Genomic DNA, 24931 nt, shown 5'->3' with positions numbered 1-24931 from the left:
ATGAAAAGTTGATGTTCAAGCTGTAACTCTTGCATTGACAATGCTAGTTTGTGTTGTGTGAGAGACGAGACATCAATTCCTTATGAGGTCTAAGTTATGTGCATACAGTTGAAGTCGGAAGTTTACATACACTTAGGTTGGAGTCATTAAAACTCGTTTTTCAACCACTCCACAAATTTCTTGTTAACAAACTGTAGTTTTGGCAAGTCGGTTAAGACATCTACTTTGTACCGCTCAGGAAGGAGACACGTTCTGTCTCCTAGAGATGAACGTACTTTGGTGTGAAAAGTTCAAATCAATCCCAGAACAACAGCAAAGGACCTTGTGAAGATGCTGGAGGAAACAGGTACAAAATTATCTACATCAACAGTAAAACGAGTCGTATATCGAGGCCGCTCAGCAAGGAAGAAGCCACTGCTCCAAAACCGCCATAAAAAAAAACAGACGACGGTTTGCAACTGCACATGGGGACAAAGATCGTACTTTTTGGAGAAATGTCCTCTGGTATGATGAAACAAAAATAAAACTGTTTGGCCATAATGACCATCGTTATGTTTGGAGGAAAAAGGGGGAGCTTGCAAGCCGAAGAACACCATCCCAACCGTGAAGCACGGGGGTGGCAGCATCATGTTGTGGGGGTGCTTTGCTGCAGGAGGGACTAGTGCACTTCACAAAAAAGATGGCATTATAAGGAAGGAAAATTATGTGGATATATTGAAGCAACATCTCAAGACATCAGTCAGGAAGTTAAAGCTTGGTCACAAATGGGTCTTCCAAATGGACCCCAAGCATACTTACAAAGTTGTGGCAAAATGGCTTAAGGACAAAAAGTCAAGGTATTGGAGTGGCCATCACAAAGCCCTGACCTCAATCCTATAGAACATTTATGGGCAGAACTAAAAAAGCGTGTGCGAGCAAGGAGGCCTACAAACCTGACTCAGTTACACCAGCTCTGTCAGGAGGAATGGGCCAAAATTCACCCAATTTATTGTGGGAACCTTGTGGAATACTACCCAAAACATTTGACCCAAGTTAAACAATATAAAGGCAATGCTAACAAATACTTATTGAGTGTATGTAAACTTCTGACCCATTGGGAATGTGATGAAAGAAATAAAAGCTGAAATAAATCATTCTCTCTACTATTATTCTGACATTTCACATTCTTAAAGTGGTGATCCTAACTGACCTAAAACAGGGAATTTTTACTAGGATTAAATGTCAGGAATTGTGAAAAACTGAGTTTAACTGTATTTGGCTAAGATGTATGTAAACTTCCGACTTCAACTGTATGTATGGACGTTAACATAAAGAGACAACAGAGAGAGACACCACAAGGTCTCCGAAGGAGAGGCAATGCATAAGCAGCAGAACAAAATGAAAATGTCAGGAGAGAGAAAGGGGAGATAGAGAGAGATAAAGCGAGATAGGGGAGAGAGAAAGAGAGAGACCAAGAGATGAAGAGAGAGAAAGAGAGGGGAGAGAGAACGAGAGGGGATAGATAGATAGATAGATAGATAGATAGATAGATAGATAGATAGATAGATAGATAGATAGATAGATAGATAGATAGATAGATAGATAGATAGATAGATAGATAGATAGATAGATAGATAGATAGATAGATAGATAGATAGATAGATAGATAGATAGCAGCAGCGAAACGTGAAATGTGCCTTTAACAAAGTGTCATGAAGAAAAACAATAATTTGATTGTTCAGCTTTTATCCCTGAGAGCACTTTGCCACCTTCCGACTGGTCCTTGTAATCACATGCATATTGTAGTAGAGTATAACCAATATATCTTATTATTCATATATTTGAGATACATTGAGGATATGGAGTAGATACTGAAATTAAGAATCTATACATTTGACATTTTTCTTCCCTTAAATGTTTTTATATACTCAATGTCAGAAAAATGCACCCACTGCAAATGTTTAAAATGCAATGTTAATTTATTTGAATAATGTAAATAATGAAGATGTATGTGCATATTACATAGCTTTGATTTAGGCACAAGGCTACACGTCAAAGTACTGAGTAAAAAAAGCCGGCAATCATTGTATTGCTGATACCATTAACAACATTATTAATGTAAGGGAGGACTCCAGGCTATTGCATCTCCAAGGTTTACTCCATTGATATATTTCTTCATCTCACTAATATTGCATGGCTCAAGTCTTAATCATTATCCCCAATATACAACATCTTCATTACCAACCAGCCAAGGTTTGCAAGCTGCTTCACTCACAGAACTAATTTGGATGATACCACACATCATGAATTCTTATAAGAATTCCAACATGGAGCTCCTAGAATGGGATTTCACATAATTCTTTAAGCCCAAAGTTCTGAACCTTTGTTCTGTTGTACTCCACAGAACACAATGCTATGAGAACACTGCAATTGAGAAAGATATCCTAATGTTGTAGCGTGTTAATTAGCAGATTCCTAAGTCAATCAGAGAGCATTAACATAGTGCAGAGCATGTGCAGTGCAGTTGCTTCAGTAGAAGAAACATCAAAGGGTTTCAGCATCAGGCATGAAAGGCATTGGAAATTAGCTTGGAAAAGAAGAGCAGCTAGAGCCAAGCCATGCCTAGCCTGCAGGAGGACGAGAGGAAGAAAGTAGGGAGGGAAGAGACTGCCTGGTTGGCTGAAACAGGTACTGCTGCCTCAAATGAAGTTGTTTCCCAGCAGGCAAGCAGGGTATGAGAGGGAAGGTGGGGGAAAGAGAGAGAGCTAGAGAGAGAGGGAGAGAGAGGGAGAGAGATAGAGAGGGGAGGAGAGAGAGAGGGGGTGCTTGAATTGCAAAGATGCCTTTACATCTTTCCCAATTGTGTCAGTTCAGAGATCTCACGTTTTGTTTTGATTATGCAGCACATTTCTTCTATTTCTGTGTTCCTAACACTGTTGCGCCCTCTATACAGGCAAAGTATGCACAATGATTATAAACACATGGATAAATGCTAATCTTTCATCTGTCTAACATCCATGTATCCATGTCTTGTTACTTAATATGGGTGCAGCATAAACATCTAACAATCTCCTCAGATCAAAATGAGCCCTATGTGAAGCACTTGGCCTGCTTACCTGCAATAGAGATTTCCAAAGCTCAGGAATCATATAAAAAGGCAAGGCAGTAAATCTGTCAGCCAGGCATTCGATGTTATTACATGGTATTACTACCATTACTCTTTCACTTATCACTGTATACAATTGGCCACTGCTGAGGAACTGAAAGACACATCATCATCATCAAAACAAACTATATCAAAATGTCCATACTGCAGACAACACTAAGCAACTGCATGAGCTGTCAATATCAACAGAAATGTGAGGCTAGCCTAATCCGACTGAAGCCAGGCATAGGCTATTTGCTATTTATTAATCTTAGATAGATCTAAGATATTCGCTTATTCCAGACTCAGCAACTATCGAAGTCAGACATCATCACGTGTATCAAAGAAAGCCTTCCCACGAGTGCATACTGTTACCTACTTCAGTTTACATTCTCCTTCGCCGTGTGTGGACGGACTGGACAGGCTGAGCACCCACCAACACATCTCCACGACGGGCATATTTACTGTAGACATCTTCATCATCTTCACGCTGTTAAACCGTATGACCTCAGTAAATAAGTTCAGAGAATTGTTTCATTTCCAGCGAAATACATTTTGCTGTGGTATAGCCTATGCAACCAATAGGCCTATGTCCACAAAGGCAATATATGGTAGAAATATACAGTAGCCTATAGAACGGTGACAGGCACATTAAGGTATGTTGACATCGTTTTAAATAACTTACCCGCAGCCCTCCGCCACAGCGGTCATCCTCGTATTGTTTATTCTCCGGTTAATATACTGTTTTTTTGTCAGTTGGAGTTGTTGACCTCCGGGCTTGCTCACCTTTGCCTGACACCAGGACCCTTCCCGCGTTTCAGCTAGAGTCTAGAGCGCTAGGTGTCTCGTGCCTATGATTTCTGGCGCCTACGGACCTATCGACTCTCGCGCGGGTTGTGGCTGATACTGAGCGCGAGACAACACTAAGAGTCAGAGAAAAACATGGGCAGGTGCACAAGGTTGTCTCGAGTCAGCCTGCGAGTGACAGACAGTTGATGATTAAAGCGCGTGTTCCGTTGACACGGTTAAGACATAAATATTTAGGAGGCGCAGGTGTTTGTGTAGATGACTGTAGTTCGCCGGCTCCTCGCCTCTGCCCGATGCCTTGCAAGTCAAACGCTGTAAAATGATGTAACGCATCAATGAAAAAATTGGTTAGGCTATTGAAAATCTTCATACTGTATGAAATGGCAGTTAGCCTACATAGAAAAAAGGTTCTATCTAGAACATGAAATGGTTCCACCTGTCTTATGAGGACAGCCGAATAACCATTTTAGAACAATATTTTCAAAGAATGTATGTCAAACATGTTCTAAACACCTTTGACAGATAGCCTAGCCAACACAATATCAAGTCAAAGGAGTCATTATCCAACTTTTTTAGAAACGAAAAACCTTTCATCTTTCTGCCAAGACTGCCATTTTGAGATGCCCAGACTGATTTCATTCCTCTCAGCATGCAAATGTTAGAAGATTAAATAATGATCAAATGCTCAAATATTTAAAACTCTGTCCCTCCCTGGCTAACCAGTAGGCTATAAGTCAGTGACACAATTACAGAACCAATACACTTCTTGCTGGCAACAAGCCATTGTTCCCAAGATAATTAGGAAGTATACTGTTCTCAACTACTACATAGCAGGGCAGCAAGTTGAGATGTATTATGCTCAGTTTGGGTAAACCCTGCAGCAGAGTGGAGTAACCTGGGAATTGTGCTCAGTAACAACGGCACACGCCCTCCAGAGGAGCTTATGGTTTATTATATAGTGCAGTTGAAAGATTGGAGTGTGTGCCATTGCCTTGTTAATGTTGCCCCTCTCCCCCTCTCTCTCCTCCCACACCCTCTCCCCAACCAGCTTCATTCAGTGGAAAAATATGATGTTATCTGCAGCACCGGGGCTGAGTGTGCATTCACAGAGATATTGTCTCTCTACTCCTCTGCAGACAGGCTGAGAAAAGAGAGTGATGGAGGGAGAGCGGGAGAAAAAGGGAGAGCGATAGAGAGAAAGGAAGAAGAGCGATGAAGCGAGAGAGAGAGAGGATGGAGAGCGATGGAGGGAGAGCAATAGAGGGAGAGAGGGAGAAAGAAAGAAAGAAAGAAAGAAAGAAAGAAAGAAAGAAAGAAAGAAAGAAAGAAAGAAAGAAAGAAAGAAAGAAAGAAAGAAAGAAAGAAAGAAAGAAAGAGAAAGGGGGAGAGATAGACAGAGTGGAAGAGAAAAGGGAGAGATAGAGGAAGAGAGAGAGAGGAGGGTAACTCCTCTTTTTGACACAATATCAAATCACATCTTTATATTGTATCTTTCCAATTCACAACTGAACCAGATAGTTACCAGAGTGGCTATATTCACACGGCCCTGACACTCAGTTAGTCTCTCTTTCACACACACACACACACACACACACACACACACACACACACACACTCGCACACACACACACACCACAGCAACAGAAACAGTGCAGGTTCATTACAGGCTGGTGGATGCAGATGAGCAGACCAAGGTGATATTTCAACCCAGAGTGTGTAGTGTGTGTGTGTGTGTGTGTGTGTGTGTGTGTGTGTGTGTGTGTGTGTGTGTGTGTGTGTGTGTGTGTGTGTGTGTGTGTGTGTGTGTGTGTGTGTGTGTGTGTGTGTGTGTGTGTGTGTGCCTGCACAAAATACAGAATCTGCAAGATGTCTACAGACAAGCTTTCCTTAACATAAAAACTCTTAGTATATCTTGTTCTCCTATGGTACTCAGAGCAGACAGTTACCGTTATGGCATGCCTCCACTACAGTATCCACTACCCTCACTAAGCCACTACAGTATCCAATACACTTACTAAGATCCACTACAGTATCCACTACACTCACTAAGATCCACTACAGTATCCACTACCCTCACTAAGCCACTACAGTATCCAATACACTCACTAAGATCCGCTACAGTATCCACTACAGTATCCACTACCCTCACTAAGATCCACTACAGTATCCACTACAGTATCCACTACACTCACTAAGCCACTACATTATCCACTACCCTCACTAAGATCCACTACAGTATCCACTACCCTCACTAAGATCCACTACAGTATCCACTACCCTCACTAAGATCCACTACAGTATCCACTACCCTCACTAAGATCCACTACAGTATCCACTACAGTATCCACTACACTCACTCAGATCCACTACAGCATCCACTACCCTCACTAAGATCCACTACAATATCTACTACCCTCACTAAGATCCACTACAGTATCCACTACCCTCACTAAGATCCACTACAGTATCCACTACCCTATCTAAGATCCACTACAGTATCCACTACAGTATCCACTACACTCACTAAGATCCACTACAGCATCCACTACCCTCACTAAGATCCACTACAATATCCACTACCCTCACTAAGATCCACTACAATATCCACTACCCTCACTAAGATCCACTACAGTATCCACTACACTCACTAAGCCACTACAATAACCACTACCCTCACTAAGATCCACTACAGTATCCACTACACTCACTAAGATCCACTACAATATCCACTACCCTCACTAAGATCCACTACAGTATCCACGACAGTATCCACTACCCTCACCAAGATCCACTACCCTCACTAAGATCCACTACAGTATCCACCACCCTCACTAAGCCACTACAGTATCCACTACACTCCCTAAGATCCACTACAGTATCCACTACACTCACTAAGATCCACTACAGTATCCACTAACCCCTCACTAATATCCATTACAGTATCCACTACACTCACTAAGATCCACTACAGTATCCACTACACTCACTAAGATCCACTACAATATCCACTACCCTCACTAATATCCATTACAGTATCCACTACACTCACTAAGATCCACTACAGTATCCACGACACTCACTAAGATCCACTACAATATCCACTACCCTCACTAATATCCATTACAGTATCCACTACACTCACTGAAATCCACTACAGTATCCACTACCCTCATTAAGATCCACTACAATATCCGCTACCCTCACTAAGATCCACTACAATATCCACTACCCTCACGAAGATCCATTACAGTATCCACTACCCTCACTAAGATCCACTACAATATCCACTACACTCAGTAAGATTCACTACAGTATCCACTACACTCACTAAGATCCACTACAGTATCCATTACTCTCACTAAGATCCACTACAGTATCCACTACACTCACTAAGATCCAGTACAGTATCCATTACTCTCACTAAGATCCACTACAGTATCCACTACACTCACTAAGATCCACTACAGTATCCACTACACTCACTAAGATCCACAACAGTATCCACTACAGTATCCACTACACTCACTAAGATCCACTACAGTATCCATTACTCTCACTAAGATCCACTACAGTATCCACTACACTCCCGAAGATCCAGTACAGTATCCATTACTCTCACTAAGATCCACTACAGTATCCACTACACTCACTAAGATCCACTACAGTATCCACTACACTCACTAAGATCCACTACAGTATCCACTACCCTCACTAAGATCCACTACAGTATCCACTACCCTCACTAAGATCCACTACAGTATCCACTACCCTCACTAAGATCCAATGCAGTATCCACTACAGTATCCACTACCCTCACTAAGATCCAATGCAGTATCCACTACCCTCACTAAGATCCACTACAGTATCCACTACCCTCACTAAGATCCAATGCAGTATCCACTACCCTCACTAAGATCCACTACAGTATCCACTACAGTATCCACTACACTCACTAAGATCCACTACAGCATCCACTACCGTCACTAAGATCCACTACAATATCCACTACCCTCACTAAGATCCACTACAGTATCCACTACCCTCACTAAGATCCACTACAGTATCCACTACCCTCACTAAGATCCACTACAGTATCCACTACAGTATCCACTACACTCACTAAGATCCACTACAGCATCCACTACCCTCACTAAGATCCACTACAATATCCACTACCCTCACTAAGATCCACTACAGTATCCACTACACTCACTAAGCCACTACAATAACCACTGCCCTCACTAAGATCCACTACAGTATCCACTACAGTATCCACTACACTCACTAAGATCCACTACAATATCCACTACCCTCACTAAGATCCACTACAGTATCCACGACAGTATCCACTACCCTCACCAACATCCACTACAGTATCCACTACCCTCACTAAGATCCACTACAGTATCCACCACCCTCACTAAGCCACTACAGTATCCACTACACTCCCTAAGATCCACTACAGTATCCACTACACTCACTAAGATCCACTACAGTATCCACTACCCTCACTAATATCCATTACAGTATCCACTACACTCACTAAGATCCACTACAGTATCCACTACACTCACTAAGATCCACTACAATATCCACTACCCTCACTAATATCCATTACAGTATCCACTACACTCACTAAGATCCACTACAGTGTCCACTACACTCACTAAGATCCACTACAATATCCACTACCCTCACTAATATCCATTACAGTATCCACTACACTCACTGAAATCCACTACAGTATCCACTACCCTCATTAAGATCCACTACAATATCCGCTACCCTCACTAAGATCCACTACAATATCCACTACCCTCACGAAGATCCATTACAGTATCCACTACCCTCACTAAGATCCACTACAGTATCCACTACACTCACTAAGATCCACTACAGTATCCATTACTCTCACTAAGATCCACTACAGTATCCACTACACTCACTAAGATCCAGTACAGTATCCATTACTCTCACTAAGATCCACTACAGTATCCACTACACTCACTAAGATCCACTACAGTATCCACTACACTCACTAAGATCCACAACAGTATCCACTACAGTAACCACTACACTCACTAAGATCCACTACAGTATCCATTACTCTCACTAAGATCCACTACAGTATCCACTACACTCACTAAGATCCAGTACAGTATCCATTACTCTCACTAAGATCCACTACAGTATCCACTACACTCACTAAGATCCACTACAGTATCCACTACACTCACTAAGATCCACAACAGTATCCACTACCGTATCCACTACCCTCACTAAGATCCACTACAGTATCCACTACCCTCACTAAGATCCACTACAGTATCCACTACCCTCACTAAGATCCACTACAGTATCCACTACCCTCACTAAGATCCAATGCAGTATCCACTACAGTATCCACTACCCTCACTAAGATCCAATGCAGTATCCACTACCCTCACTAAGATCCACTACAGTATCCACTACCCTCACTAAGATCCAATGCAGTATCCACTACCCTCACTAAGATCCACTACAGTATCCACTACACTCACTAAGATCCACAACAGTATCCATTACTCTCACTAAGATCCACAACAGTATCCAGTACAGTATCCACTACACTCACTAAGATCCACAACAGTATCCACTACACTCACTAAGATCCACTACAATATCCACTACCCTCACTAAGATCCACTACAGTATCCACTACACTGACTAAGATCCAATGCAGTATCCACTACAGTATCCACTAGACTCACTAAGATCCACTACAGTATCCACTACACTCACTAAGATCCTCTACAGTATCCACTACCCTCACTAAGATCCACTACAGTATCCACTAGACTCACTAAGATCCACTACAGTATCCACTACACTCACTAAGATCCACTACAGTATCCACTACACTCACTAAGATCCACTACAGTATCCACTACACTCACTAAGATCCACAACAGTATCCACTACACTGACTAAGATCCACAACAGTATCCACTACACTCACTAAGATCCAATGCAGTATCCACTACCCTCACTAAGATCCACTACAGTATCCACTACACTCACTAAGATCCACTACAGTATCCACTACACTCACTAAGATCCACAACAGTATCCATTTCTCTCACTAAGATCCACAACAGTATCCACTACAGTATCCACTACCCTCACTAAGATCCACTACAGTATCCACTACCCTCACTAGATCCACTACAGTATCCACTACAGTATCCACTACACTCACTCAGATCCACTACAGCATCCACTACCCTCACTAAGATCCACTACAATATCTACTACCCTCACTAAGATCCACTACATTATCCACTACCCTCACTAAGATCCACTACAGTATCCACTACCCTATCTAAGATCCACTACAGTATCCACTACAGTATCCACTACACTCACTAAGATCCACTACAGCATCCACTACCCTCACTAAGATCCACTACAATATCCACTACCCTCACTAAGATCCACTACAATATCCACTACCCTCACTAAGATCCACTACAGTATCCACTACACTCACTAAGCCACTACAATAACCACTACCCTCACTAAGATCCACTACAGTATCCACTACAGTATCCACTACACTCACTAAGATCCACTACAATATCCACTACCCTCACTAAGATCCACTACAGTATCCACGACAGTATCCACTACCCTCACCAAGATCCACTACAGTATCCACTACCCTCACTAAGATCCACTACAGTATCCACCACCCTCACTAAGCCACTACAGTATCCACTACACTCCCTAAGATCCACTACAGTATCCACTACACTCACTAAGATCCACTACAGTATCCACTAACCCCTCACTAATATCCATTACAGCATCCACTACACTCACTAAGATCCACTACAGTATCCACTACACTCACTAAGCCACTACAGTATCCACTACACTCCCTAAGATCCACTACAGTATCCACTACACTCACTAAGATCCACTACAGTATCCACTAACCCCTCACTAATATCCATTACAGTATCCACTACACTCACTAAGATCCACTACAGTATCCACTACACTCACTAAGATCCACTACAATATCCACTACCCTCACTAATATCCATTACAGTATCCACTACACTCACTAAGATCCACTACAGTATCCACTACACTCACTAAGATCCACTACAATATCCACTACCCTCACTAATATCCATTACAGTATCCACTACACTCACTGAAATCCACTACAGTATCCACTACCCTCATTAAGATCCACTACAATATCCGCTACCCTCACTAAGATCCACTACAATATCCACTACCCTCACGAAGATCCATTACAGTATCCACTACCCTCACTAAGATCCACTACAATATCCACTACACTCAGTAAGATTCACTACAGTATCCACTACACTCACTAAGATCCACTACAGTATCCATTACTCTCACTAAGATCCACTACAGTATCCACTACACTCACTAAGATCCAGTACAGTATCCATTACTCTCACTAAGATCCACTACAGTATCCACTACACTCACTAAGATCCACTACAGTATCCACTACACTCACTAAGATCCACAACAGTATCCACTACAGTATCCACTACACTCACTAAGATCCACTACAGTATCCATTACTCTCACTAAGATCCACTACAGTATCCACTACACTCACGAAGATCCAGTACAGTATCCATTACTCTCACTAAGATCCACTACAGTATCCACTACACTCACTAAGATCCACTACAGTATCCACTACACTCACTAAGATCCACTACAGTATCCACTACCCTCACTAAGATCCACTACAGTATCCACTACCCTCACTAAGATCCACTACAGTATCCACTACCCTCACTAAGATCCACTACAGTATCCACTACCCTCACTAAGATCCAATGCAGTATCCACTACAGTATCCACTACCCTCACTAAGATCCAATGCAGTATCCACTACCCTCACTAAGATCCACTACAGTATCCACTACCCTCACTAAGATCCAATGCAGTATCCACTACCCTCACTAAGATCCACTACAGTATCCACTACACTCACTAAGATCCACTACAGCATCCACTACCGTCACTAAGATCCACTACAATATCCACTACCCTCACTAAGATCCACTACAGTATCCACTACCCTCACTAAGATCCACTACAGTATCCACTACCCTCACTAAGATCCACTACAGTATCCACTACAGTATCCACTACACTCACTAAGATCCACTACAGCATCCACTACCCTCACTAAGATCCACTACCCTCACTAAGATCCACTACAGTATCCACTACCCTCACTAATATCCATTACAGTATCCACTACACTCACTAAGATCCACTACAGTATCCACTACACTCACTAAGATCCACTACAATATCCACTACCCTCACTAATATCCATTACAGTATCCACTACACTCACTAAGATCCACTACAGTGTCCACTACACTCACTAAGATCCACTACAATATCCACTACCCTCACTAATATCCATTACAGTATCCACTACACTCACTGAAATCCACTACAGTATCCACTACCCTCACTAAGATCCACTACAGTATCCACTACCCTCACTAAGATCCACTACAGTATCCACTACAGTATCCACTACACTCACTAAGATCCACTACAGCATCCACTACCCTCACTAAGATCCACTACCCTCACTAAGATCCACTACAATATCCACTACCCTCACTAAGATCCACTACAGTATCCACTACACTCACTAAGCCACTACAATAACCACTACCCTCACTAAGATCCACTACAGTATCCACTACAGTATCCACTACACTCACTAAGATCCACTACAATATCCACTACCCTCACTAAGATCCACTACAGTATCCACGACAGTATCCACTACCCTCACCAACATCCACTACAGTATCCACTACCCTCACTAAGATCCACTACAGTATCCACCACCCTCACTAAGCCACTACAGTATCCACTACACTCCCTAAGATCCACTACAGTATCCACTACACTCACTAAGATCCACTACAGTATCCACTACCCTCACTAATATCCATTACAGTATCCACTACACTCACTAAGATCCACTACAGTATCCACTACACTCACTAAGATCCACTACAATATCCACTACCCTCACTAATATCCATTACAGTATCCACTACACTCACTAAGATCCACTACAGTGTCCACTACACTCACTAAGATCCACTACAATATCCACTACCCTCACTAATATCCATTACAGTATCCACTACACTCACTGAAATCCACTACAGTATCCACTACCCTCATTAAGATCCACTACAATATCCGCTACCCTCACTAAGATCCACTACAATATCCACTACCCTCACGAAGATCCATTACAGTATCCACTACCCTCACTAAGATCCACTACAATATCCACTACACTCAGTAAGATTCACTACAGTATCCACTACACTCACTAAGATCCACTACAGTATCCATTACTCTCACTAAGATCCACTACAGTATCCACTACACTCACTAAGATCCAGTACAGTATCCATTACTCTCACTAAGATCCACTACAGTATCCACTACACTCACTAAGATCCACTACAGTATCCACTACACTCACTAAGATCCACAACAGTATCCACTACAGTAACCACTACACTCACTAAGATCCACTACAGTATCCATTACTCTCACTAAGATCCACTACAGTATCCACTACACTCACTAAGATCCAGTACAGTATCCATTACTCTCACTAAGATCCACTACAGTATCCACTACACTCACTAAGATCCACTACAGTATCCACTACACTCACTAAGATCCACAACAGTATCCACTACCGTATCCACTACCCTCACTAAGATCCACTACAGTATCCACTACCCTCACTAAGATCCACTACAGTATCCACTACCCTCACTAAGATCCACTACAGTATCCACTACCCTCACTAAGATCCAATGCAGTATCCACTACAGTATCCACTACCCTCACTAAGATCCAATGCAGTATCCACTACCCTCACTAAGATCCACTACAGTATCCACTACCCTCACTAAGATCCAATGCAGTATCCACTACCCTCACTAAGATCCACTACAGTATCCACTACACTCACTAAGATCCACAACAGTATCCATTACTCTCACTAAGATCCACAACAGTATCCAGTACAGTATCCACTACACTCACTAAGATCCACAACAGTATCCACTACACTCACTAAGATCCACTACAATATCCACTACCCTCACTAAGATCCACTACAGTATCCACTACACTGACTAAGATCCAATGCAGTATCCACTACAGTATCCACTAGACTCACTAAGATCCACTACAGTATCCACTACACTCACTAAGATCCACTACAGTATCCACTACCCTCACTAAGATCCACTACAGTATCCACTACTCTCACTAAGATCCACTACAGTATCCACTACACTCACTAAGATCCACTACAGTATCCACTACACTCACTAAGATCCACTACAGTATCCACTACACTCACTAAGATCCACAACAGTATCCACTACACTGACTAAGATCCACAACAGTATCCACTACACTCACTAAGATCCAATGCAGTATCCACTACCCTCACTAAGATCCACTACAGTATCCACTACACTCACTAAGATCCACTACAGTATCCACTACACTCACTAAGATCCACAACAGTATCCATTTCTCTCACTAAGATCCACAACAGTATCCACTACAGTATCCACTACCCTCACTAAGATCCACTACAGTATCCACTACCCTCACTAAGATCCACTACAGTATCCACTACAGTATCCACTACACTCACTCAGATCCACTACAGCATCCACTACCCTCACTAAGATCCACTACAATATCTACTACCCTCACTAAGATCCACTACATTATCCACTACCCTCACTAAGATCCACTACAGTATCCACTACCCTATCTAAGATCCACTACAGTATCCACTACAGTATCCACTACACTCACTAAGATCCACTACAGCATCCACTACCCTCACTAAGATCCACTACAATATCCACTACCCTCACTAAGATCCACTACAATATCCACTACCCTCACTAAGATCCACTACAGTATCCACTACACTCACTAAGCCACTACAATAACCACTACCCTCACTAAGATCCACTACAGTATCCACTACAGTATCCACTACACTCACTAAGATCCACTACAATATCCACTACCCTCACTAAGATCCACTACAGTATCCACGACAGTATCCACTACCCTCACCAAGATCAACTACAGTATCCACTACCCTCACTAAGATCCACTACAGTATCCACCACCCTCACTAAGCCACTACAGTATCCACTACACTCCCTAAGATCCACTACAGTATCCACTACACTCACTAAGATCCACTACAGTATCCACTAACCCCTCACTAATATCCATTACAGCATCCACTACACTCACTAAGATCCACTACAGTATCCACTACACTCACTAAGATCCACTACAATATCCACTACCCTCACTAATATCCATTACAGTATCCACTACACTCACTAAGATCCACTACAGTATCCACTACACTCACTAAGATCCACTACAATATCCACTACCCTCACTAATATCCATTACAGTATCCACTACACTCACTGAAATCCACTACAGTATCCACTACCCTCATTAAGATCCACTACAATATCCGCTACCCTCACTAAGATCCACTACAATATCCACTACCCTCACGAAGATCCATTACAGTATCCACTACCCTCACTAAGATCCACTACAATATCCACTACACTCAGTAAGATTCACTACAGTATCCACTACACTCACTAAGATCCACTACAGTATCCATTACTCTCACTAAGATCCACTACAGTATCCACTACACTCACTAAGATCCAGTACAGTATCCATTACTCTCACTAAGATCCACTACAGTATCCACTACACTCACTAAGATCCACTACAGTATCCACTACACTCACTAAGATCCACAACAGTATCCACTACAGTATCCACTACACTCACTAAGATCCACTACAGTATCCATTACTCTCACTAAGATCCACTACAGTATCCACTACACTCCCGAAGATCCAGTACAGTATCCATTACTCTCACTAAGATCCACTACAGTATCCACTACACTCACTAAGATCCACTACAGTATCCACTACACTCACTAAGATCCACTACAGTATCCACTACCCTCACTAAGATCCACTACAGTATCCACTACCCTCACTAAGATCCACTACAGTATCCACTACCCTCACTAAGATCCACTACAGTATCCACTACCCTCACTAAGATCCAATGCAGTATCCACTACAGTATCCACTACCCTCACTAAGATCCAATGCAGTATCCACTACCCTCACTAAGATCCACTACAGTATCCACTACCCTCACTAAGATCCACTACAGTATCCACTACCCTCACTAAGATTCTCTACAGTATCCACTACAGTATCCACTACACTCACTAAGATCCACTACAGCATCCACTACCCTCACTAAGATCCACTACCCTCACTAAGATCCACTACAATATCCACTACCCTCACTAAGATCCACTACAGTATCCACTACACTCACTAAGCCACTACAATAACCACTACCCTCACTAAGATCCACTACAGTATCCACTACAGTATCCACTACACTCACTAAGATCCACTACAATATCCACTACCCTCACTAAGATCCACTACAGTATCCACGACAGTATCCACTACCCTCACCAACATCCACTACAGTATCCACTACCCTCACTAAGATCCACTACAGTATCCACCACCCTCACTAAGCCACTACAGTATCCACTACACTCCCTAAGATCCACTACAGTATCCACTACACTCACTAAGATCCACTACAGTATCCACTACCCTCACTAATATCCATTACAGTATCCACTACACTCACTAAGATCCACTACAGTATCCACTACACTCACTAAGATCCACTACAATATCCACTACCCTCACTAATATCCATTACAGTATCCACTACACTCACTAAGATCCACTACAGTGTCCACTACACTCACTAAGATCCACTACAATATCCACTACCCTCACTAATATCCATTACAGTATCCACTACACTCACTGAAATCCACTACAGTATCCACTACCCTCATTAAGATCCACTACAATATCCACTACCCTCACTAAGATCCACTACAATATCCACTACCCTCACGAAGATCCATTACAGTATCCACTACCCTCACTAAGATCCACTACAATATCCACTACACTCAGTAAGATTCACTACAGTATCCACTACACTCACTAAGATCCACTACAGTATCCATTACTCTCACTAAGATCCACTACAGTATCCACTACACTCACTAAGATCCAGTACAGTATCCATTACTCTCACTAAGATCCACTACAGTATCCACTACACTCACTAAGATCCACTACAGTATCCACTACACTCACTAAGATCCACAAAAGTATCCACTACAGTAACCACTACACTCACTAAGATCCACTACAGTATCCATTACTCTCACTAAGATCCACTACAGTATCCACCTCACTGATCCAGTACAGTATCCATTACTCTCACTAAGATCCACTACAGTATCCACTACACTCACTAAGATCCACTACAGTATCCACTACACTCACTAAGATCCACAACAGTATCCACTACAGTATCCACTACCCTCACTAAGATCCACTACAGTATCCACTACCCTCACTAAGATCCACTACAGTATCCACTACCCTCACTAAGATCCACTACAGTATCCACTACCCTCACTAAGATCCAATGCAGTATCCACTACAGTATCCACTACCCTCACTAAGATCCAATGCAGTATCCACTACCCTCACTAAGATTCACTACAGTATCCACTACCCTCACTAAGATCCAATGCAGTATCCACTACCCTCACTAAGATCCACTACAGTATCCACTACACTCACTAAGATCCACAACAGTATCCATTACTCTCACTAAGATCCACAACAGTATCCAGTACAGTATCCACTACACTCACTAAGATCCACAACAGTATCCACTACACTCACTAAGATCCACTACAATATCCACTACCCTCACTAAGATCCACTACAGTATCCACTACACTGACTAAGATCCAATGCAGTATCCACTACAGTATCCACTAGACTCACTAAGATCCACTACAGTATCCACTACACTCACTAAGATCCACTTCAGTATCCACTACCCTCACTAAGATCCACTACAGTATCCACTACTCTCACTAAGATCCACTACAGTATCCACTACACTCACTAAGATCCACTACAGTATCCACTACACTCACTAAGATCCACTACAGTATCCACTACACTCACTAAGATCCACAACAGTATCCACTACACTGACTAAGATCCACAACAGTATCCACTACACTCACTAAGATCCAATGCAGTATCCACTACCCTCACTAAGATCCACTACAGTATCCACTACACTCACTAAGATCCACTACAGTATCCACTACACTCACTAAGATCCACAACAGTATCCATTTCTCTCACTAAGATCCACAACAGTATCCACTACAGTATCGTCTACCCTCAATAAGATCCACTACAGTATCCACTACCCTCACTAAGATCCACTACAGTATCCACTACAGTATCCACTACACTCACTCAGATCCACTACAGCATCCACTACCCTCACTAAGATCCACTACAATATCTACTACCCTCACTAAGATCCACTACAGTATCCACTACCCTCACTAAGATCCACTACAGTATCCACTACCCTATCTAAGATCCACTACAGTATCCACTACAGTATCCACTACACTCACTAAGATCCACTACAGCATCCACTACCGTCACTAAGATCCACTACAATATCCACTACCCTCACTAAGATCCACTACAGTATCCACTACCCTCACTAAGATCCACTACAGTATCCACTACCCTCACTAAGATCCACTACAGTATCCACTACAGTATCCACTACACTCACTAAGATCCACTACAGCATCCACTACCCTCACTAAGATCCACTACCCTCACTAAGATCCACTACAATATCCACTACCCTCACTAAGATCCACTACAGTATCCACTACACTCACTAAGCCACTACAATAACCACTACCCTCACTAAGATCCACTACAGTATCCACTACAGTATCCACTACACTCACTAACATCCACTACAATATCCACTACCCTCACTAAGATCCACTACAGTATCCACGACAGTATCCACTACCCTCACCAACATCCACTACAGTATCCACTACCCTCACTAAGATCCACTACAGTATCCACCACCCTCACTAAGCCACTACAGTATCCACTACACTCCCTAAGATCCACTACAGTATCCACTACACTCACTAAGATCCACTACAGTATCCACTACCCTCACTAATATCCATTACAGTATCCACTACACTCACTAAGATCCACTACAGTATCCACTACACTCACTAAGATCCACTACAATATCCACTACCCTCACTAATATCCATTACAGTATCCACTACACTCACTAAGATCCACTACAGTGTCCACTACGCTCACTAAGATCCACTACAATATCCACTACCCTCACTAATATCCATTACAGTATCCACTACACTCACTGAAATCCACTACAGTATCCACTACCCTCATTAAGATCCACTACAATATCCGCTACGCTCACTAAGATCCACTACAATATCCACTACCCTCACGAAGATCCATTACAGTATCCACTACCCTCACTAAGATCCACTACAATATCCACTACACTCAGTAAGATTCACTACAGTATCCACTACACTCACTAAGATCCACTACAGTATCCATTACTCTCACTAAGATCCACTACAGCATCCACTACACTCACTAAGATCCAGTACAGTATCCATTACTCTCACTAAGATCCACTACAGTATCCACTACACTCACTAAGATCCACTACAGTATCCACTACACTCACTAAGATCCACAAAAGTATCCACTACAGTAACCACTACACTCACTAAGATCCACTACAGTATCCATTACTCTCACTAAGATCCACTACAGTATCCACTACAGTATCCACTACACTCACTAAGATCCACTACAATATCCACTACCCTCACTAAGATCCACTACAGTATCCACGACAGTATCCACTACCCTCACCAAGATCCACTACAGTATCCACTACCCTCACTAAGATCCACTACAGTATCCACCACCCTCACTAAGCCACTACAGTATCCACTACACTCCCTAAGATCCACTACAGTATCCACTACACTCACTAAGATCCACTACAGTATCCACTAACCCCTCACTAATATCCATTACAGTATCCACTACACTCACTAAGATCCACTACAGTATCCACTACACTCACTAAGATCCACTACAATATCCACTACCCTCACTAATATCCATTACAGTATCCACTACACTCACTAAGATCCACTACAGTATCCACTACACTCACTAAGATCCACTACAATATCCACTACCCTCACTAATATCCATTACAGTATCCACTACACTCACTGAAATCCACTACAGTATCCACTACCCTCATTAAGATCCACTACAATATCCGCTACCCTCACTAAGATCCACTACAATATCCACTACCCTCACGAAGATCCATTACAGTATCCACTACCCTCACTAAGATCCACTACAATATCCACTACACTCAGTAAGATTCACTACAGTATCCACTACACTCACTAAGATCCACTACAGTATCCATTACTCTCACTAAGATCCACTACAGTATCCACTACACTCACTAAGATCCAGTACAGTATCCATTACTCTCACTAAGATCCACTACAGTATCCACTACACTCACTAAGATCCACTACAGTATCCACTACACTCACTAAGATCCACAACAGTATCCACTACAGTATCCACTACACTCACTAAGATCCACTACAGTATCCATTACTCTCACTAAGATCCACTACAGTATCCACTACACTCACTAAGATCCAATGCAGTATCCACTACAGTATCCACTACCCTCACTAAGATCCAATGCAGTATCCACTACCCTCACTAAGATCCACTACAGTATCCACTACCCTCACTAAGATCCAATGCAGTATCCACTACCCTCACTAAGATCCACTACAGTATCCACTACAGTATCCACTACACTCACTAAGATCCACTACAGCATCCACTACCGTCACTAAGATCCACTACAATATCCACTACCCTCACTAAGATCCACTACAGTATCCACTACCCTCACTAAGATCCACTACAGTATCCACTACCCTCACTAAGATCCACTACAGTATCCACTACAGTATCCACTACACTCACTAAGATCCACTACAGCATCCACTACCCTCACTAAGATCCACTACCCTCACTAAGATCCACTACAATATCCACTACCCTCACTAAGATCCACTACAGTATCCACTACACTCACTAAGCCACTACAATAACCACTACCCTCACTAAGATCCACTACAGTATCCACTACAGTATCCACTACACTCACTAAGATCCACTACAATATCCACTACCCTCACTAAGATCCACTACAGTATCCACGACAGTATCCACTACCCTCACCAACATCCACTACAGTATCCACCACCCTCACTAAGCCACTACAGTATCCACTACACTCCCTAAGATCCACTATAGTATCCACTACACTCACTAAGATCCACTACAGTATCCACTACCCTCACTAATATCCATTACAGTATCCACTACACTCACTAAGATCCACTACAGTATCCACTACACTCACTAAGATCCACTACAATATCCACTACCCTCACTAATATCCATTACAGTATCCACTACACTCACTAAGATCCACTACAGTGTCCACTACACTCACTAAGATCCACTACAATATCCACTACCCTCACTAATATCCATTACAGTATCCACTACACTCACTGAAATCCACTACAGTATCCACTACCCTCATTAAGATCCACTACAATATCCGCTACCCTCACTAAGATCCACTACAATATCCACTACCCTCACGAAGATCCATTACAGTATCCACTACCCTCACTAAGATCCACTACAATATCCACTACACTCAGTAAGATTCACTACAGTATCCACTACACTCACTAAGATCCACTACAGTATCCATTACTCTCACTAAGATCCACTACAGTATCCACTACACTCACTAAGATCCAGTACAGTATCCATTACTCTCACTAAGATCCACTACAGTATCCACTACACTCACTAAGATCCACTACAGTATCCACTACACTCACTAAGATCCACAAAAGTATCCACTACAGTAACCACTACACTCACTAAGATCCACTACAGTATCCATTACTCTCACTAAGATCCACTACAGTATCCACTACACTCACTAAGATCCAGTACAGTATCCATTACTCTCACTAAGATCCACTACAGTATCCACTACACTCACTAAGATCCACTACAGTATCCACTACACTCACTAAGATCCACAACAGTATCCACTACAGTATCCACTACCCTCACTAAGATCCACTACAGTATCCACTACCCTCACTAAGATCCACTACAGTATCCACTACCCTCACTAAGATCCACTACAGTATCCACTACCCTCACTAAGATCCAATGCAGTATCCACTACAGTATCCACTACCCTCACTAAGATCCAATGCAGTATCCACTACCCTCACTAAGATTCACTACAGTATCCACTACCCTCACTAAGATCCAATGCAGTATCCACTACCCTCACTAAGATCCACTACAGTATCCACTACACTCACTAAGATCCACAACAGTATCCATTACTCTCACTAAGATCCACAACAGTATCCAGTACAGTATCCACTACACTCACTAAGATCCACAACAGTATCCACTACATTCACTAAGATCCACTACAATATCCACTACCCTCACTAAGATCCACTACAGTATCCACTACACTGACTAAGATCCAATGCAGTATCCACTAGACTCACTAAGATCCACTACAGTATCCACTACACTCACTAAGATCCACTACAGTATCCACTACCCTCACTAAGATCCACTACAGTATCCACTACTCTCACTAAGATCCACTACAGTATCCACTACACTCACTAAGATCCACTACAGTATCCACTACACTCACTAAGATCCACTACAGTATCCACTACACTCACTAAGATCCACAACAGTATCCACTACACTGACTAAGATCCACAACAGTATCCACTACACTCACTAAGATCCAATGCAGTATCCACTACCCTCACTAAGATCCACTACAGTATCCACTACACTCACTAAGATCCACTACAGTATCCACTACACTCACTAAGATCCACAACAGTATCCATTTCTCTCACTAAGATCCACAACAGTATCCACTACAGTATCCACTACCCTCACTAAGATCCACTACAGTATCCACTACCCTCACTAAGATCCACTACAGTATCCACTACACTCACTCAGATCCACTACAGCATCCACTACCCTCACTAAGATCCACTACAATATCCACTACCCTCACTAAGATCCACTACAATATCTACTACCCTCACTAAGATCCACTACAGTATCCATTACTCTCACTAAGATCCACTACAGTATCCACTACACTCACTAAGATCCAGTACAGTATCCATTACTCTCACTAAGATCCACTACAGTATCCACTACACTCACTAAGATCCACTACACTCACTAAGATCCACTACAGTATCCACTACACTCACTAAGATCCACAAAAGTATCCACTACAGTAACCACTACACTCACTAAGATCCACTACAGTATCCATTACTCTCACTAAGATCCACTACAGTATCCACTACACTCACTAAGATCCAGTACAGTATCCACTACACTCACTAAGATCCACTACAATATCCACTACCCTCACTAAGATCCACTACAGTATCCACTACACTGACTAAGATCCAATGCAGTATCCACTAGACTCACTAAGATCCACTACAGTATCCACTACACTCACTAAGATCCACTACAGTATCCACTACCCTCACTAAGATCCACTACAGTATCCACTACTCTCACTAAGATCCACTACAGTATCCACTACACTCACTAAGATCGACTACAGTATCCACTACACTCACTAAGATCCACTACAGTATCCACTACACTCACTAAGATCCACAACAGTATCCACTACACTGACTAAGATCCACAACAGTATCCACTACACTCACTAAGATCCAATGCAGTATCCACTACCCTCACTAAGATCCACTACAGTATCCACTACACTCACTAAGATCCACTACAGTATCCACTACACTCACAAAGATCCACAACAGTATCCATTTCTCTCACTAAGATCCACAACAGTATCCACTACAGTATCCACTACCCTCACTAAGATCCACTACAGTATCCACTACCCTCACTAAGATCCACTACAGTATCCACTACACTCACTAAGATCCACTACAGCATCCACTACCCTCACTAAGATCCACTACAATATCCACTACCCTCACTAAGATCCACTACAATATCTACTACCCTCACTAAGATCCACTACAGTATCCATTACTCTCACTAAGATCCACTACAGTATCCACTACACTCACTAAGATCCAGTACAGTATCCATTACTCTCACTAAGATCCACTACAGTATCCACTACACTCACTAAGATCCACTACAGTATCCACTACACTCACTAAGATCCACAAAAGTATCCACTACAGTAACCACTACACTCACTAAGATCCACTACAGTATCCATTACTCTCACTAAGATCCACTACAGTATCCACTACACTCACTAAGATCCAGTACAGTATCCATTACTCTCACTAAGATCCACTACAGTATCCACTACACTCACTATGATCCACTACAGTATCCACTACACTCACTAAGATCCACAACAGTATCCACTACAGTATCCACTACCCTCACTAAGATCCACTACAGTATCCACTACCCTCACTAAGATCCACTACAGTATCCACTACCCTCACTAAGATCCACTACAGTATCCACTACCCTCACTAAGATCCAATGCAGTATCCACTACAGTATCCACTACCCTCACTAAGATCCAATGCAGTATCCACTACCCTCACTAAGATTCACTACA

General features: G+C 42.3%; 1 protein-coding gene across 1 annotated transcript in view; it reads right to left on the bottom strand.

Annotated features, from left to right (window-relative positions):
• The window catches only part of LOC106570306 (retinoic acid receptor beta), a 283051-nt gene extending 279139 nt beyond the window's left edge, over positions 1-3912 (bottom strand). The window contains exon 1 of the mRNA XM_014142481.2: positions 3810-3912. The gene's annotated coding sequence lies outside the window, so the exon portion shown is untranslated. The remainder of the gene's footprint in view (positions 1-3809) is intronic.
• Between the last annotated feature and the right edge of the window lie 21019 nt (positions 3913-24931).

The sequence above is a fragment of the Salmo salar genome, chromosome ssa14 (assembly GCF_905237065.1).
Source record: "Salmo salar chromosome ssa14, Ssal_v3.1, whole genome shotgun sequence".
Taxonomy (NCBI): domain Eukaryota; kingdom Metazoa; phylum Chordata; class Actinopteri; order Salmoniformes; family Salmonidae; genus Salmo; species Salmo salar.
This window is presented reverse-complemented; position numbering and strand designations above follow the sequence as displayed.